Raw genomic sequence first — 16,707 nt, forward strand, 5'->3', positions numbered from 1 at the left:
CCCCCTTTTCTTTTTATTTGAAAGGAGCATTTGATACTGATTGAAGATGCCAGAATGACACCTATTTTTTAGAGACCAGAGGATGAGAAGGTGCCTTGCACAGCTGCAGGGTGAGTTTCTCCCCATGTATATAGCTCCAGCTTTGACATGACCCCCAGGAATTTAGCAGCCTCTGGAGCCAGAGCGAGCATCTCAGGTTCAAGATCCGCAAGGATTTCTTGGAATCGGTAGGACTTGTAAAAAAGAGGCATACTCTCTGCTGGGTCAGCTACTAACTGTCTGAGCAAACGGATCTCTGTTCACAAGGACATCCCAACTGTGACACAACGAGTGTTGGTCCACACAGTGGAGAGGGAAGGATCTGGCTTCATCCTCACCATCATGGAGAAACCCTTCTAGGAGGCCATGGTCTCCCGGTTTATCATAAGAATAAGTGGGAGGAAATTCTTTCCCTTCAGAAGACGCTAAAAAAAAAAATCCATAAACTACCCCCAAACCGAATGTGAGGGTTTTTTCTTCTTTTTGGCCTTTCCTAACTGTATTGCTCCTGAAGCTTTGGATGGCATCCTCGTCACAGCGGCCACACTAGACCTGAAGGAGATGGTGGTGAGGCCAACCGCTGTCCTTTGCTGGGCCCTTTCTGTTGGAGGGGACATCCGCTAAAACCAGCTGTGGCAGTGGCTTGTGAGTGATGGAGAGCTGGACTCGGACTGCGATTCAGCTCATTAAAAGCACCCCGGGAGCTGCTATGGTTATTTGCCCCCTGTAGTGCTGGCATTTTTAAGGCCAGGTCAGAACTCATCGCTCCAGGCTCTGTGCTAAGGGCCTTCTCTATACCCTTTGTCAAAGGACACGTATTTAGCCTGTCCCTCATCTTTATCCACCATGTCGAAGGCAGAGACCTGTGTCTGAGCAGACTCCCATCGCTCCGCTTCCCTCCTCTGAACAAATGTGGTCAGCGTGAAACAAAGCCCAAAGCAGCAGCACGTTCCCCTGTGAGCAGACGGAAAGTTTCAAAGGCACAAAGGGTATTTAGGCACCGACTTCAAAGTCAATAAGTTGGATGCTGAAAAAAAATCTCCCCTGTAGCCTTTATGTCATGCCACTTAATAAGTAATTAAAAGCTCAAAAATCATGAGTCTGCTGCTTTCATTACTTCCTAAAGCACACTCGATACATCATCTCTCTGTGAAATGTTTCACATGTACCGCATCCTACTTTAAATATGCCAAACAGTGAAGTGCTTAGCATTACAAAGGCAAAGACATCAAGGAAGCTTTGATAAAATCTGCTGAGCAGACAAACATCTCTTTGGTTGGCACTAGCCAGGCTAGGTTTTTATTCCACAATGATTAAAAACATTTCAAGTGAAGGCAGCTAGGCTTGTATTTTAGACACAAGACCATTAGGTGACAAAGAGTGAAACCTTTCATTACCGGGATGCTGGCTAAAGGGGATTAACCCGTTCGGTGTTTGCAGGATGTTGAGGGTGTAAGGCAAAGGCTTCTCAGAGATGACTCTTTTCGGGGCAAGGGAATGAAAAAATGGATGGATGGCTTTGCTGTGTTGGTGGCAGAGAGGGTGGGAGGGGAGATTGGCAAGGAGATGCTTCGTTTCCCAGTCCCACAACGATGTGAGGTATCTGAGATACGTTTGCAGGGTAGGGCACAGCTTTTCTGAAACAGTGAGGCCGACATCTGTGCTGCTGCAAAAAGCTGCCTGTAAAATAGGCAGGGCTTTTATTTTTCCCTCTCAGGCACTGTTTGTGGTAGAGCGTGTCTGGCTGTAAGCTCTGGATAGTACTCAACATGGTGAAGCCCCAACAGTGACAGGGTGTGTTCCTGTGATATAAATAGTCATTTAAGATGAGCTAAATTTACTCAGTGAATCATTTATTTGCTAAAAATGTGGTTTCAGGGTGGCCACAGTTATTTGCCAAATATGATGCATATTCTCAAATGCTTTTGGATTAAATGAAAAAATTTGGAAATGTTGAAGCACTCCATTTCAGCATTTTCAGCAACATACACACACAGACACATATCTCAAACTGTGTTACTCTCATGAGTCTGAGGAATCATTCACAGAGTGGAGGAGACAATAACATTTCTCTCCCCAGCTACCCCCACAGCCCAGTGTTTTCAGCGTCTGATTGGGAAATCTCATGTCCTAGGAGAGTGCTCCCTACTGCGATAATTATGGGGTACTCTGACCTGGGTGCCTCTTGTTTTCTCCAGTTGAAATTACTTCACTTTGTAAGAATAATTAACTGCCTACTGGACGAGAGCAAGGTGACAATAATTTTGTGGTTAGGGCACTCCCCTGGGATTTGGGAAGCCTCTCAACAGCTGCATCAATGAGTAGTATTTATACAGAGTGGAACAACTCCAGAAGAAAAGGATGAGAGGCTGCAGATTACCCTATAGCTTGGTCGCTGGAGACATAGGAGATAATGATAATGTAAAGGCTTGAAGCTGCTTTCGCACAGAGCAGGTAATTGTTTTGCTAAGTGGGATGCAGTTGTGTGAGCCCTTTCATGTAGGTTACAAAAACGTGGTAATTTGGTTCTTCTACTTCATCCCAGAATAAGCACATTTTTTAAACCTCAGAAAGTCTTTTAGGATGAGGAAAAATCTTTCCCACCTACTTGGAGGTCCCTCATTCAATTCCCCTTGCTGCCCAGTAGGCCAACTGGTGTACCTCTATATCTGAGGGTGGTTGCACCAGGGAAGCAATGATAACTTTTTATACCGTGGTTGTGATAAGCTCCATTATCAAAACCCAACTTCACTACCTCTTCCCATTCTTCTAAGGAAGCTGTGGGAAAGCTCAGCATACATAAGCTAGTCTGCCAAGAAGCTAGGACTGCATGTCTGTCAAAGGAAACAGAAAAGAATAATTCAGGTCTCATTTTCCACATTTACAGCAGAAAAATGTAAACCAAGAAATCGTGAGTACATTATAGTTCCTTGCAGTGTTGCATGGGGGTTATATTCAGAGTAGTTCTCAGTCTTCCCAGGAGAGGCAGAAAGACAAGTAGTTTTTAAAGAAAGCTGAGAGGGTCAGCCATTGCTCGCCTCCAGGAGATAGGGATGTGAGCAAACTATCAAGTAACATGGAACATGCATATTTTCGAGCACCTGAAAAGCTGAGGTTTCTACAGAGCAAGCCACCACATACTTGTGGGATTAGGCATGTTAAGGAAAATGTACTCTGCCAACGAAGCTATATATATATATACAGCATGATGAAGGGCTTGTTCCTCTGCTTCGGCTGGTTGATACTAGACTCCTTTTCATGGGAGAGAAGGGAGGTTCCTTTTTGCCTCCTTGCTTGTCCTTGTGCAAAACTGATAAAAACAGAGAGTGAGCTGAAATCAATGTTATCACCTCACAGAATAAATAGAAAGAGAGCTAAAAAAATAATATATGGAAACTTTTACACTTACGGACTGTTGCTTATGAACAATTAACTCGAGCTGAATGCAAACAGACTCTTTCAGAGAGGGTGTTTATTGGTAGAAATATTTAACAGGCCATTTAAACCTGGCTGGAAATAAAGCCGTGCAGAAGCACTCAGGTAGGAGAAAAAAACCCTGAATGCAACACTCCCATTCACACTGGTTTCAGTGGAGAAAGAAGCCTCACGATCATCAAGACACGTCCATCTCCTGTCCTGTTCTCCACACAGTGAGTTAGGGAGGTCTTGTTGTCCTTCCAGGCCTCATGCTTTTATACTCTACTCGATGTCCAATTTAACGAGGTCATGTCATCCTTTTGTACTTAATGTGTGACTCCGAGTAAGCAGAGGTGCAGGTATTGAAAAGGGGGACCTGCCTGCACTCCAGGAGGGTGTAATTCAAGCTCACTCAAGGAGAGCATTTGGATCCACGCAGAGCCACGCTTCGGCAGGATTTAGTCTTTTGGACACAGCTCTGAACTGATGCTCTGAAGTGCTTCTGGGCTGGCGCTAGTGTGTATGGGACAGATTTTGATTAATGACCATGTAAACGTTTTGGGATGATGCTCCACCGGCCATTACACGCTGCTGGGCATGCGGGATCTTAGGCACTTTCTCACTGGGAAGGAAAAGAGAGGAACGGTGAAACCCCTCGAGCTTCTCTGGCACATCAGCCCCCAAAAGCAGTCCAAATCTGCAGGGAGCTTTGTTTCTCCTCCTGCAGGGAATGGATATGTTTTTAAGTGTTTGCTGTGTAATTGTGACCAAATACCACAAGGACATTCTCTTGAAAATGCATTTCATCATCATAAATATGATGTAACATGACTCTTCCTAACCAAACCGTCCGGAGGCTTGTCTGTTACGAATTGAAGTTATTCCAGAAGAGTTGCTTTACCTTAAGTTCCTGCCTCATCTTAATCCAGATTAATTTTTGCATAGAGACAAGCCCTAAGGGCTTGACTCAAGGAGCGCTGCAGTAAATGAGAACCTTTCTGCTGAACCTTGGATCAAGCCCGAGGTGCTTCTGGCTGCCTCTGCCTTAGCATTTTGGTTCAGAGCAGTAATGCTGTTTCACGGCTGTTCCCTGGCCTGGCCTCCCTCACCCCATAGTGGTCCAGTTTGCAGAATAGCTCTGATGCACAAAAATGCGATTTTTTTTTTTCCAGTGAAACTAGACCAGAAGCTCTGCTACAACCCCTCATAGGGATATAAGGTAATAAATTAGTAGCTTGTCCTTCAGTCAGCCTCAGACAGTGTGCAGGGTGGGGATTTTCAGTGTAGGTGACTACAATAAATCTAACCTGGAGTAACCACTGTGAAGAGCACATGGTGTAGCTGTTGAGCCCTCAGCACCAGTCTGTTTGATCTCCTGATACTCTCCTATTGCTCTCTTGCTAATCTAGATGTAGCAATTAATTGTAAATCTAGATATGGCCCGGACGATGCATATCGCTGTCGTATCTGACTCCTAGCAGCCGCACACACAGGGCAAGATGACAACCTCTGCTTTGCAAGTGGAGATATGAGGCAGTCTGAGGAGATAGGAAAGTTGTGATGAAGTTACACTCTCCTGAGCGTTGCCTTGAGAATGGTGTTCCTTCCCAAGTTAGCCCCAAGTGCCCACAGACTGCCCTGAAAAGGGAGATGCTTGTGATGTGGGGTTGGCACAAAGGGGACATTCGGTGCTTGGCTCTGTTCTGTGCTGCGCCAGCAGCTACTGAGTATGGACTTCAGGTTGCCCAAATGGCCAGGTGAGCATCCACGAGCTGGAAGCACATCCAGTGCCTCTCTGAGGTCTAAAAAGAAAATTTGGAGGAGGTAAAGGCAACTTTCAAAGCGTGTCCTCCACCTGAATGACAAAAGGAGATGAAGCACCAGTCCTTGCTCTGACACAGACTTTCTTTAGGACCTCTGTCAAGTGACCTCGTCTTTCTGTGCCTCATTTCCCCCTGGTACCAAGGGATGGGCTATTAGCCCGGCTGGGGTGATGTCTCTACAAGTAACCTGGTGCCAGGGTATGTGCCTGGGGACAGGACCTGACAGCATCATCACCAGCACGGCCTCCAGCACCTCTGCCCTGTGCCAGCCAGCAGTGTCCCAAACACCTCCTCAGGACCGTTTGCAGTTTAGCACAGGCCAGGTGTCATTCCCGACACCAATTTGCATGTGACTGCCATGTTTCAGACCCTAAAGGGGGTTAATGGACACAGGACCTTCTGTATTAGTGGTCTGAAAGTCCAGAAATGGTCCCTGGCACTTTTAATTTGCTAGCCCAGATGTAGCATTATCCAGTAGCCCTTGGGCCCCAGGGTCTGTGCTGCTTTGTTAGTACCAGATCAAACAGAATAAGGTCCAGGCTTAACTGGGCACTACCTTAATTTAATAAAAAAGATTCATTTTTTAAACTTGGTCTCTAAGTAATTTCCCTGTCCTTACTATAAACACCCCCTCGGCTTGGTCTGCCTCTGCAAGCCTCGGTCTTTTCTTCTTCCCACCCTGAGGAGCAGTAAAAATAGGTAATCTTTAATCAAAGGTCAGCTATTTGGGCTAAAAGCCAGGCTGGGATGTCAGGGGGAGGGAGCCGGTGGCTTTCCAGGGCAGCGGTGTGGTTAGACCAGTGCCTCCATTGTAGCCACCACAGTTCCCCAGTGGGACCGGGCAGCACCAGCCTGTGACGATGCCATCCTGCAGGCAGGAGGGGAAGAAAGTACAAGGAGACGTACTGTACGGTCTCGTACTGATTACTACATTTATCATTTTCAATAAACTCTGGGAGCAGCCAGGCCCTGTACCCTGTGTACTCTTACAACGCACTTCTCTGTGAAATTGGAAACGGGACAAAGTCAATTATGTTATTTTCCAACAACAAACCTCTGTGGGATAGTAACTCAGATACTAGCTGCAGTTCGGAGAACAGCCAAAGTCCCACTTGATATTTCCTTAACGGTGGCGATATGGCCAGAGCGATGCTTTATTCCACCGTACCAAACACCAGAAAGATTTTTACTCTTGAAAGCCCTGTCCAAAAGAAAATAAATCAGTACAGTCCCTCTACTGCAGCCCGATGAAAATGAGAAATTCATTTCCACAAGCATTTTGGGAGAGCTACCTGGGTTTTGTTGTGTTTGGATATTACCTCCTCTGGAGGGGCACAAGCAGAGGGAGGAAAAGTGGTTCAGGATTGGCACCATACCAGGAGTGTGGAGGGCAGGGGTGGATCAGACAAGCAGAAGTCTAAGACCATAAATACCTCCACGTCACTGCAACGCAAACAGCAGCAAATCCCTGGAGAAGCAAAGTGGATGTGTAACTAAAAGCAAGTTGGAGAATACTGCCCCGATTTAGGAATTCAAGCTTTGATGCCTCTGAGAAATGAACGGTGCTCAGAAGTTTCCCAACCATGTCTGTTGATTACTGAAGATACTTATTTTTAACCTAAGGCTGGCTCCCTCCATCATAATACTTAGCAGGGGACTCACATGGTGCAATCGGCAGAAAATCAAAGCCACTTGAATGAAGCCTTGCTCTGTGAGTAAGCTAGCCCTGCGGGGATGTCCCTGGATCACCCCTCACACCATGAGGCTGCTGGGTCCAAGCTGGTAAAAATCTGAGCATCTTCTTTGTTGGAGTCACAAAGCCCTCAGTGTTTGCGAGCTCAGAGCTAAAACCACAGAGGGAAGGGACTGGGTTAGCGTGGGTGAGCTCCTGGATCAGTGTGGGGACAGCAAGGATGACCCTGCCACCTCCTCCATGGTATCCCCCGTGGGTAGCTAAGGGGACACATGGTCTCGCCTGCAGGACACTGATCGTAAGTCATGATGCTGGGCACCAGCCGGTAACATCACGATGCCAGACTTGTCCCATCTCACATTGCACAGCAACGCAAACCTCTTCTCTCTCCATCTTCTCCCTGTGCTTCTCTGGTTGGCTGCCAGCTCTGTCTTGGCTAAGGAGGCCAAGGGGCCAGCTGCAAGACCCACTGCCCGGCTTCAGTCCTGCAACCTGTCTTTCTTGCAGGGGAACACCTGATGTGATGGAGAGGAGGGAAGACGAGAGCTGTGCCATCCAGAGCAGGTTACAGATGCTAATGAGTCCACAGAGAGGGAAGGGAAGTCTTGCACAAACCAGACCTCTGGTGAACACCTCCCATAGCAAAATAAACAATGACATCTCGGCCAAGAACATCCATTTTTTAATAGATGTTATAACTCCAACACATGTATTTCAGGCCTGGTTTGATGACATTTTCTTCTCTGAAAACTGCTGGCCCTTCCCCAGGAGCAGAGAGCAAATAACTGCCAGTCTTACTATTGCAAACAGGGTGGTGTGACACTAAGTACACCTCTCCCTTTTTGACTTGGCTCACTGGAGAGCACAGCAAAGTGAAGAAGCCTGTCTTTCTCTGTCTGTGTGTGTGGTGGCAGGGGGACATGGACGGACAGATTGGTGAATGTCATCTTGGACATGTGCTGAAGGCTGTTTGTCCCCCACTGACCCAGCTGTAAAAAAGGCCTGGGTCATCCTGAGCCAGGACATCAGGGACAGCTTTGTCCTTGGTAGAGAAGTTCCCCATGACATGTCCTCTTTCTCCTTCCGAACCTCCCATCCTTGTGGCATTTGAGGACTTTGCCCATTTGGCCAAGATTTCTAGGCATCCCAAAATCCCAGACAAGTAGCCATGGGGTGTCGTAACCCTGCAGCCCACGGACACGTACTTTGGCACAGAAAACCTCAGCTCCTATTGGTATGCTGTGGCAATGCCATAAGCACATGAGCCCAACGGGCCCCCTTGGCTTTTGCAGACCATGACTGACACACCATCTGTCCTAACGCTGCCCCAAATAAAAACACTGCAACTTACAAAGAAGCCACGCAAGCCAAATAAACAAATGCCTTGAGCTACGCTAAAGACCTGGGAAAAGCTACCAGTCCTTTCTGATCATATCTGGAAGGCATGCAAAAAACGTAGCCATGAGCAGCACTCCTAAAAAGAGAGAGAGAGGGGGAAAAAGGCATGGTTTTTTCTTCCCTTCTAGTTCTTGAAAGCAGAGCAATAATCAGTGGAGATAAGCCCTGTCATGTGTGTATTCTTCTAGAAAAAAAGGAGAAAAAAAAGGCTGAGGTGGCTCTGGAGTGTTCCTGCCTTGCAGCAGGGGCAATCAGACACCCAGGCAGTTTCCATGGCTCAGCACTCATAAATCCTGCCCGTGAGTCATCAACACACAGGCCCCAGCAGCTCTGACCCTGCCTTTTCCACGTAGACATGGGCTCTCTGCCCCCTTTTTCCCTTCTCCAAACCTCTCAGCGTGAGCCAGCAAGAAGCCTACGCTATTACCTCCACCAAGCATCTCAAGGCAGGTTCACAGGTGGAGATGTCACACCGACTCGTCCTTCTTCCAGGTGTCTCTACTGAAAGCATTGGAGTTGCAGTTTTGGTCCACTCAGAGATTGCTCTGAAACACAGTTGGGTTTAATTTATGATGTGTCGTCTGTCCGGAACACATGAGGTGTTGCATGTCCCGTGAATCAAAAAACTTAATTCAGAAGGATCACTTGGGAAACTTTCTTTTTTTTCTATGATATCAGTCACCCTTAGGAACTGGGAACCCCTGCCCTGGTTGTGAGAGCAGGAATTGCAAGCTAACCCCCTCAGAATACAATCTTTTTCCCAAATCAGGCAAATGGGTACAGCAAAACAGCACTCAGGAAGGACAGAGCAAGTTCTTCCAGGCACTTCAGTCCCTGACTAGTTAAGCAGGTTATAATGGGCTTTAACTGTTACTCCCACAAGCTGCAACTTTATTTACTGCAGTTGATCAGCTCTCACAAAAGGACTGAATCGTCCCCTTGCGTTCAAAAACCAGACAGCTCTCACCATCATCTGTGATAACCTCACTCAGGAGAAACAGGTCTCCATGGTAAGGCAGGACCAATACAGCCATCAGTAAAGGACTGCTGTGCCAAGGGGAAGCTAAAACCAAGTTCCCAGCCACTGCACTCTCCAGGGATAGTGTATCTTCTCAGCCAGCCACGGTGCATAAGAGATGGGGCTAGGAAGTGAATAACACAACAAATACATCAAGGGAAGGAGAGCTGTTGTCTGCTCTGACCTGGCACTGCCTGTGAGCAGGGATCAAGCCTCTTGCAAAAATCATGAGCACTGTTATCCCATCCTTCCCATTGGGAAACTGAGGCACCTGGTCTGGGTGTCCTGTTAGATAACCCTCAGCAGGTATTTGCAATGATGCTGGAGGAACACCTGGACAGGGAGGCATGCTAGTACTGCCTGAATGCAGTAGGAAATGTGCTTTTTGGGGTCACCAGCAGCTCCTTCCCAAAATCTGGCAGTTGAGCTCTCTCCTGGCTTGAGCTCTCTGAGCACGTCCCCAGCTTTCATGTTCCACTTTATAACTTGTCCAAAGCCGAGCATCCTGAGTTTGCCAGTTTCACTGGATTCATCTTGCTCCCCTACAGCACATCAACCTTCTCACAACACAAATCACAGGCTCATTTATCTAGGCTTAGGGTAATAGATTCAGGGTTAGAATTGCAAGATCTCCAAAAACTGGATTCCTAGTGAAACGCACTGTGACTCCAGACAGCAGAGCAAGCCAGTCTCCTAGCTGCTCCCGTGTATTTGCCAAAGACCTTATGATGTGCATCAGTGTGGGAAGCAGAGACCCTGTTTCCATGAAATGATAGTACTCCAGGGTCACTTTTTGCTGTTCCTGTTCCCTTTATATATTCTGCTTTCTATTTTCACCTGGTAGTAATGCAGGATGGTCCCTGCCTCGGACATCTACTGCATTTCTTCCCCTTAGAAACCTTCAAGTCTTAAGCTACTCCATGTACTACTCATCAGAGAGTATCCATTTTACACTGAGCTTACTAAGCGTACAGCCTCAGGCACATTCTCATCTTCTGATAGGCCTTGCACAACCTTTCTGGTACCTTATCAGCCCAAAGAGCAGGAACAAGGTGCTTTGCTCAGACCTGACCTCTTCCCTTCCACTTTTCAGCCAAGGGGGACGGGTGTCCCAGGTCATCATCTGCATCCAGAGCAGAACCAAAGCTTTACAGCCTCTGCTGCCAAACGGCATTGGCAGAACAAAACCTTTCCTCCACCACGTTGAGCTGCAAGTGGTTTGGCTCAGGAAGGAAGAGCGTCCCTTACCAAAATGGGTAAATCGGAGCACGCACGCAGAGAGGGTGAATGTTTAAAAGGGATTGTAATGCTGCCTCCAGGCACACGCCAGCCTCACTGGCAAGGGGAGAACCACCTTCCTGCACCGGCAGGTTTACACCACTCGGGGTTTTTGTGCATCTTCCTCCAAAGCATCTCAGTCCTGGAACATCTCCTGCTAAGCCCAGAACCCTTACCTGGCAAGCCCACCTATGTGGCATTGCACGCATCCCCCCAGAGCACTGCTGCCAGCTCTCCTGGGACACCCTGCATGCCAGCACATCCCTGGCACCACGCTGCTTGCCCAAGGTGTGCTGGTTTTGTTCACGACCCAACACTTTACAACTGCGAATTTTTTAATATTCATGCAGTGCCCCCCCCCCGCCCCCTTCTTCTCCCGTGTGGAGATGAGTTTCCACTTGCTACGCCACATTCTTGGAAGAACAGGCAGAATGGAATTAAAGGTTTCAAACTAGCTCAGCGGAGGTGAAAAATGTTGCCTAAAGACAGAAGGAAAAGATTGTCAAGTGAGATTTAGAGATGCCCTAGGCAGGTGAGGGATGATTGCATCCGATTCTGATGGTACATCTAATGCTAGCACTGACTAGGAAGGTCTCTTTCTCTCCCGAAGCTTGTTTTTGTCCCGTCTTCAGTCTATCTGCAGAACTATTCAGGTAGAAAAATACCCTCTCTGGTTTCAGACTCCAGATTCTCTAATAGCTCCTGCCACTAACTATGAGATAAGGCAATGCACACTTTAAGTGGCTCCCAATTTTCTCAAGCCAGACAGATTGTTCGTGATTTTCTTACGGGCTTCTCTTCTATGACTCAGCCCTATATGAATGGCTAGAAATGAACATCAAGCTAAAACTAACAAAGTGGGTGCCAAGCATTTTTTTTTTTCCCCAGGATACCATTTTTTCCCAGACTCTCACAATGGTAATTAAAAGGTGTCAGCTTTTAGAAGGAATATCCTTGACAGTAATATGATATAATTCAGACTGAACAATACGTTCAGTTTGTTCCCTGGACCATAATACAGTGCTGTAACAATGCAGTGCTATATTCACTGAAGATTATCCTCAGGAAAGAATGCCCTGGGTTAACTGAAATAGGACAAAAATCTTCACAGGATCATTGACAGCTCTGATTAAATTTATTAGACAAATTCAGGGTAAGTCTCTATATAAAAATGTAATACTGGGATTCAGAAGACACCTGTTCATCCCCAAGATCAAGAACTCATTGCTTCTTGTGACCATAAACCATTTTAGCAATGCCTTGCCTGTCTGAAAAGCAAGGGTCTTCTTCATTCCATGCTGCAGCTACTTAGGTGGCAGTGGCTTTAGCACAGGATTGTCCTGCTCCTATTTCTTGACGCAGCACCTCACACACTGAAACGCTACGACTTTCAGGGTCCCTTTAGAAGTTTCTTTGATATCGACATGTTGCATTTTTTGCTATTATTCTGTTGAGCTGAAGAACTGATAGTCTCGTACTTTCTTAACTGGGACACAAATGGAAAAAAGATCTTTTCCCACCAAGCACCTGATGACCAATGCCTCCAGAAACCTTAGATCAAGCGAGATGATACAAAGCAGAACCAGATTCAATATCTTCTAGGTCTGCCCTTCACTTGCCTTGGATGCAGCTCTGGGAAACTGAATCTGAGCTTGCAGACTTCCCTTGGGACATCAGAGCTGAAGCACCTAAGTAAAAGTTGAAATGGGGGTGAGCTTCTAGTAAGCAGAAGAAATCAGGAAATAAATATCTATAACCAGGCAAGACATAGCTTAAGGTGGATTTTCCCCTTGTTCTTTTGAACATGTTATTAAAAATAGCAAGGCTAAGGCTCACATGCCTTACAGGTGGCCAAATCTGCTCTTTTCTCTAGATTTACACCTGAGTGGTCTCACTGGTGGTGATGATTTGCCCCATCATGTTTCATGGCAAGCTGGATCCCTGGGATTTTCATCTGAGCTCAGCCTAGATTAAAGCTCCAGTGAAGGCCAGGATGTTTGACCCGGGATTATTGGTTTAGCCGTGTTATGGGATCAGTGCCAAATTCCCCAGCAAGAACCTGGACAACCAGTCAAATCCAAGCTACATCCACCTTCAGCGCTGGCCAGATGTGTTGTTTTCACTTAAAATGAGATTTGTGTTTAATGACAAATTCCGGGGGAGACCCGTGGATCTAATCAGAGGTTTTGATCCAGCCCTAGCTTTCTCGCAGCAGCTCCTCTCCCATGTTTGCAGGCAGTTGCTTTCACCGGAGCAGAGCACCTCTCAGCTCCGAGCATTGACGAGAGCAGGGTCCCAGGAATGCATTTCTGCCGTGGAGCAGAAGTTGCTAGGAAACCAAACAAGCAACAAGTTTATCTTCAAAGCCTGGGACCTTGGAAACTGGAATTATATGGGAAGAATACCGTTCAGTGTGAACCATCACATGTCATCATTTCTGGCAGAAAACATTCCAGGTTGTGACAAGGTGCTGATGTGTGCCCAGGGACTCTGAAGTGACCAGATTTCCAATAGCATCATGGTGGAAAAAATGCTGAGTGTAATTACTTTTCAAACATGTGAAGTGAGAAAAAAAAGAATTGAGCTAAACAAGCTTATTATCTCAGAGAGGCTTTAAGCAGCAGTGAAACACAAGAAGGTATGTGGTCACACCAGTTATTGGTCAGGTCAGAAGCATAAAGCTGTGTCCCACCAGGGAACTGAAGGCAGATCATTCCCTCTGAGCCTGTAGGTAGTTCTCAAGTTTTCAATTCAAAAAGCAATTGAAAAGATCACCAACCTTCTAAGCCACCAAAGGTTTAATTAAAATAACACCAGTACCATAAAAAGCAAGTAACATTGATAGGTGACAGCCCGTTTTGTAGTCCTTAGCTTCTGCCACACTAGTGACAATTTCAATCAAACTCATCCCTATGGTGTGAGATGTCCCTATCTCTTGATGGTTCTAGTACCAGGACAGTCTGCGAGCAGAGGTATCTCAGGTCCCAGAGCCAAGGTCACCTCATTGCTCAGCTTCATGAGAGCCAAGGACAGTCGAACACACCTTCTCAGTTCTGTGATCAGTGCTCAAAGGGCATCTTTAGAGCACTAGTATTTCTGGGGTTTTCCTCTGTCACTCCAACAACACTGCTCTATGAAGCCTGGCCTCAAGCTTGGGGAGGTTGGGAAGATTGTCCCATGTGAATGAGGTCCGCCTTCAGCCAGACATCTACATTACGGGTTTGTACCAATGTGACTATGTCGCCGACAGAAAACTCAATGTACAACAGCAGCTACCATCAGAATTTGGAGTTAACTGAAGCTGAAAGCATCCAGCTAAATTGCAATACTTGGAAATATTAAAATTAGTTCCTTTGGAGGCTGTGAATATGTCCTAAAAAGGAACTGTGGCTCCAGGTCCAAATTATAATGTCTAGAGGACTGGAGAGGTGGCAAAGTCTAGTAGAGGACACAGATCTTGGAATTAAGGAACAGACACACACATCAACCAAAGTACTTAGAAACCTAATTCCTGATCTATTTCCTCAGATTTACGCACCAAACTGTCTTTCAAGATCCAAGGCCCAGTCTTTAAAAATCAGCCACGCCGTAATACATAGGCAGATGTTTATGAGTGTTGCTGCCCATACATTGGAAAGAAGCAACACTGCAAATATGTGTCATGTGCCGTGTTCTGGCAGCCACCGGTGACAATTCTTTTGCTGGAGTGTCAGATGCTTTTTAGAATGGGTGGTTCCGAGTTCTGTTTCTGCAGGCAATGCCAAGATGTGAGCGGTCATGTTGTGCAAAGTAATGATGGACCAGATGTTCCTGGACAGCCACAGATTTGTACAAAATTCTGAAGAAAAGGAAGGAGATAAGAAAATGTTTTTGTATTGAATTACTGTTCTTGTGCTTCTCCATAAAAAGTCAGTTTTTTCAGGGTATATCTGAGCATCCTTGACACTTTGAGAGCTTTGCTTGATGATAAAGTCCAGGATGTGCAGGTCTGCAACACTTGCACCTTTTGAAGTTCATTCATGGGACAAGATAGGGATAAACCCTTGTCTGGTGCAAAACTGCAACTGTGCTGTCATATCCCAAAAATTAGCAATGGCACAGGTCCCTTGGGTACTCCATATCTCTCAGACAGGCAACCCTACTTCACCTTCCTCCTTGCACCCACCCTGCAAGTACAAGCACTTGCAAACACGCAATTAAGAGATAACGTCAGTGAGATAGAGCATAATTGCTGGATAATGGTCTCTTGCCTCTGTATAACTACCATGCCAAAGCAGCGGCATTTATTTCCCAAGCGGAAGATGCAGCTTCGACCCTCCGATAACACAATCTTACAGTTACCTCCATGGTGGGTTGCGTCAGTGCCTGACGTGCCCGAGTGTGTTTCGTTTTGGCTATGGGCTGCTGGAGCAGTTGCTCGTTGCTGAGCAGTTTGCATGCCTCTTGGCTTAGAGCACACGGATATGCCCGAGCTGCTGAAATACGATTCAGTCCCTGGCTCTGTCACAAGCCTCCTATTTCCCCTTGTGCTCGGTCGGCAGACTTGCAGGGGAACAGCTGTGTGTGGTGGTGGTACGAGCAGACCTGAGGCTGGACAGGGAAAGCTGTGCTTTATACTCATGCCAACAAGTCAAGAGACTTCGTTATCCACCTTTTGCAACCTGAGTTTGGTCACTTGTGCTTTTGCGTCATGTCCACCTGGGACAGAGAGGGCAAGGTATGTCCATTTGGGACACAGAGGAGAATCCCCATTCTTGCTGTGACCCTTTTTGGCAGTGTCAGGTGAAAAAGCAAGAATGGATTGGTCAGTGGGAGAAAACCATCTGCTTGCTCCTAAGTCTGAATAGATATTTCCCGGGTGAGCAGCTGTGCCAGTGCAAGACAATTGCCTTCCTCCCTTCCCTGGTGTTACCACTCCCTCCCCAAGGTCACAGAGTAGACGGGTCCGTGAGCACTCATCTGCTTCATGCAAAACCTCCTGGCCGTGACAAGGGCTCTGGTTTTATCTGAAGCTGCTCAAGGAGGTCACAGGATCCCATCGGCAGACGGAGAGGTGGGGTGGTGAATCCCAGGTGGCAGGTGATGGAGAGGAACTTGGGGAATCACAGCCAGGCCCAGGAAATACCTGTCTGCAATGTCCCCGGGGACTGGAGGGAGCATACCTGGCTGGGGCGGATAGGCAGTTCGGAAGAAGGTTCTTGTTCAGATAGACGCTTGGCTTAAACCCAAGGGTCTCAGTAGGCGGCTTTCACAAGAACAAGACATGTAATAAAAAGCTCCTAGTGGTTTTCTGGGCTAACTATTTTCCCTTACCGAAATGGGATAGGTCCTATCTTTTTAAGGAAACTGTCCAAAATTTGCTTCCTGAGAAGATCCCCCCCATTGCCGAATTGCTACACAAAGCTAAAAATAAATGCACTGCTTTCCACTGAACTGCCTGTGCACTGAAGATGTGCTGCAGGGTCTCACTGGGAAGCGTAGACTTTGAGGACTCCTCCGCACCAAAGCAAAACAGAGCATATGGATAAGACCTGTTGACCAGCAAAGCAAACCCTCCCCTGGCTGACTGTTTCCTATATCCAAAACGTGACTTCTTCATGCTTACTCAGTCTATTCTCCTTTGTACGACATGCCAGGACTCCCTTTACTACCTTGCTGCGGCTGCTTCTGTGCTTCTCACTCAAGACCTGAAAGCCAACTTCTCAGCTTAACCTCTGCCTGCAAACAGCGGTTGGGATCAATGTCCTTCACCAAGACCTGGTGGGATTTCCTCCCTGGGGACCCCACAATGCTTTTGCCGTCTTCTACAGAGCACTTGGAGGCAGAGTCTTGTTGCAAAGCTTGGTTGGAACTAATGTGGTGCTCGTGTTGCCTCCTGGAGCTGGGGCTAAAGTAGATGAGAAAACCACCAAATGCTGCTAAAAACGCTCATCCCAACTCCAGTTCTTGCACCTGCTTCTGCCAGATAGAGGATCCACAGGCTTGCAGCAGTGACAGACTTGGAAAGGACTCTTTCAGGAGCGTTGCAGGTCAGAAGGTAG

The sequence above is a fragment of the Haliaeetus leucocephalus genome, unplaced genomic scaffold (assembly GCF_000737465.1).
Source record: "Haliaeetus leucocephalus isolate CR32 unplaced genomic scaffold, Haliaeetus_leucocephalus-4.0 Scaffold0, whole genome shotgun sequence".
NCBI lineage: Eukaryota > Metazoa > Chordata > Aves > Accipitriformes > Accipitridae > Haliaeetus > Haliaeetus leucocephalus.